Source organism: Rhinolophus ferrumequinum, chromosome 2, assembly GCF_004115265.2.
Source record: "Rhinolophus ferrumequinum isolate MPI-CBG mRhiFer1 chromosome 2, mRhiFer1_v1.p, whole genome shotgun sequence".
NCBI lineage: Eukaryota > Metazoa > Chordata > Mammalia > Chiroptera > Rhinolophidae > Rhinolophus > Rhinolophus ferrumequinum.
This window is the reverse complement of record NC_046285.1, coordinates 36,945,306-36,948,319: the sequence shown is the minus strand read 5'-3', so window position 1 is coordinate 36,948,319 and position 3,014 is coordinate 36,945,306. Positions and strand designations below refer to the sequence as shown.

Below are 3,014 nucleotides of genomic sequence, written 5' to 3'. Positions count from 1 at the left end.
AAAGATGTCCTTTCCTGCTGAAGTAATGCACAGAAATTCTAGAATATTTACCAAAAATAATACATTTTGGAAGAAATCATTTATATCTCGATGGGTATGAGGCCAATGAGTTTGAGGTGATTTCAGGAAAAGTAATGATTCAAACTTCTACTCTGGATATGAAAATGCAGTGAGAACATCACTCCATCCTCTGGGTAACAGCCCTGAAGATGACTTATACTATCTTTGTATTCTTCTGGAAAGTTTTTGTGGGATTTAGTTTAAATGTTTCCTGTATCCCATTATATACAATATTTTGTTATTCAGAGAAAGGAAGGAAGCTTCTCTATTAATGTATCTTAGGCAGGTACTTCAGAGGTACCTCTGAAAATTGAACTGACTACTTCATGCTGCAGTTCAGAAATCCAGACTACCTGCTGGACTCTCCCGGGATCCTACCTTTGTCTTCCCATTGTTCTAGATGAAAGTTGTTCCTCCACTACCAGGAATTCCACCTAGCCGAGAAAGTTGTGGGTCTCTCACAACTGAGTGGTTTTGCCCAATAATATAAAATTCTCTATTTCCCAAGATACAACTACTTAGGGCAGAAAGAAAACTTTTAATGCAATATCTGCCTTGCTCTATGGTTAATAAAAGTCCGTATAGCTAGAAAATCCTTTAAACTAGAACTATCTGTCAAGTCAGAACATCTCAGTGTCTCCAGCTCAGCAAATATAGATACTAAAGTAATGAGTAAATCCAGCCACTACAGCCTTTTCCCACAAAACAGACTTGGGGGTGAGGGGAAATGTACAACACAGAGCTATGAATTTCTAAAATTACCTCGATTTAATCCATTGAGTCCCTGTAATATTCCAAAAGTCTTGGTGATGCCAGATGGCTGTCCTGATTAATAAGATGATGCAGAAATCCAATGTGACAAATTCAGAGCTATTTAACATTATTTAAATTGGCTACTTAAAGCATTCTACACTTTTCCAAGTGGGATTTGCTTTGGAGAAACTGTGAGGGTCAGAACTCAAAAACAGATCACCCGCATTTCATTAAAATTGAGTTACTGATTCATTTGTGTATCCTTGGGCAAATAATTTCAGTAGTTAAAAAAAATAGATTTCAACACTAAAAGATTAAATCCCTAGTTAAAAAAAAAGAGCAACATAAGTTTAAAATTATAACAATTGTCATTTATTATTATTATTTTTGTGTCTAGTTTTCTCTAAACTCCTATTACTAATATTAGTCATCATTTTCAATTGTTTATATTAATCAAGGTGCAAGGAGCACATACCCAGTTCTATGTACCACTCAGAGATTGTTCCTTGCTTTTCTAGTTCATCGATGATACTCTCTTGACTCTGAGGCAGAGAAGACCCAGTGGAATGATGTCCTAGAAATTGAAATAGGAACTCAGGGACCAGCTTTAATAGCACTTCTTCCAGAAAGTCTGATAAAGCTAGGAGAGGACTCATTATTGCAGGTGCCATGTGTTGGCCATACCCTTCGGCTTTATGCTCTGCCCCTATTCAGTCTAATGCCTTAGGTGTCTCTAACCTTCCTACACAACCTGCGTATTCATTTCCCAGATGTTTAAATTGTACGGAAATATCTAGTATCAGCATCTGTGTTACAGATCCAACACCTTGTTCTACCTCTACAGTAACAGCTGGATTAACTAAATTAACATGACAACTGTAGCACAGAGAGGGAGTTTTTGAAGGGTGCTACTATAATAGAGGCTTGTGATGTCAGTGATAAATTTTTGGGGTTGAGTACAAATAGTCCCATTTACGAAGCCCATCTGTTTTGGAAGTCAGAGAAAGAAGCTATGAAAGATTAAAAGAACTTGCAATAGCTCAGAGGAAACTGAAGTTAAAAGATGAAGAGTGTGACTTTCTAAAACACGAGATCAAACTGGACAGGAATTGGAGGAACTCATATCTAGTCTGTTTGAGGAAGCTCATAATATGGTGATGTAGCAAATGTCAAGCAGGCAACAGCAGTAAAACAGACTTTCCAGTTCTCCAACATCACCTACACAAGAGCCTCTGCTTGATGGAAAGACACCTTTTTACAAGTGGCATACAGAAAATTAAAGTACAAGCGTTTCTATGAGTGGCAGTCATCAGGACCTCAATGCAATACAGCCAAGTGTAAAAGACTGCAAAAAGGCTGACTTATCTCTGTATGATCAATTCAGATCTTGAAAGGATGGGCCCACAATGGACAGAACCTGTCCTTTCTTAGACAAAAATCAGGAAGATTTTCTCCATGTTTAACATGCTCAAAAAGTGAGTTATTCTGGAGGATGTAGAAAACTCTAAGCATTGAGTCAGTGGAATTACAATCTATTTGATTTGTGAAAGCTTCAGCAGTCGAATACAAGGACCAAAAAAATGTGCTCTCACTGGCCAGAGTGAGTCCAGTCAACACAGAATTAATACGGAGACTCAAGCAATTATTACACTTCCCCTTTTTGTAGATACAGGATCACTTCTGTACGTAACTGTTTTCGCATACATTTGATATATACACATCCTCCTGTTGTGAAACAGCAAGCTGTTGATCAAATGTTTTGGAAAGTTATGCAATTGAGAAAAGAGATGTCATTTGCAAAGCTGGGAAATTTCAAAGAGAAACTCTGATGCTCTGCCTGGTACCATGCATAAACCTCCCTGAATACCTTGGAAATGGCTGAATATTTTTATGGTTACTTGATATTTATTTCCAGGGAGTGGATCCAAGACTCTTTCCCTCTTTTGCAAATTACATAAAGTACAGTGATTTCTTTTAAACTGACATGTGCTGTATTTGCTTATTCTTTAGTCGAACACACTATAAAGAATTACAGGTGTACCAGTGATGGTAATATATAGTTGCCAAAAAAAGCTAAATAAATGTTAGATTGAAAAACTATGCATAAATAATATTGAATTATATTTGCTGGTATGTTTCAAGGATATGTATTAGCATATATTAATTTTATTCAAATCACTGAATAAATAGTGACTTTTACA

At 36.6% G+C, this 3,014-nt stretch overlaps 1 pseudogene; it reads left to right on the top strand.

The window, feature by feature from the left end:
• Window positions 1-1,482: 1,482 nt before the first annotated feature.
• LOC117032563 (rab-3A-interacting protein-like) lies at window positions 1,483-2,642 on the top strand (annotated as a pseudogene).
• The last annotated feature ends 372 nt before the right edge of the window (window positions 2,643-3,014 follow it).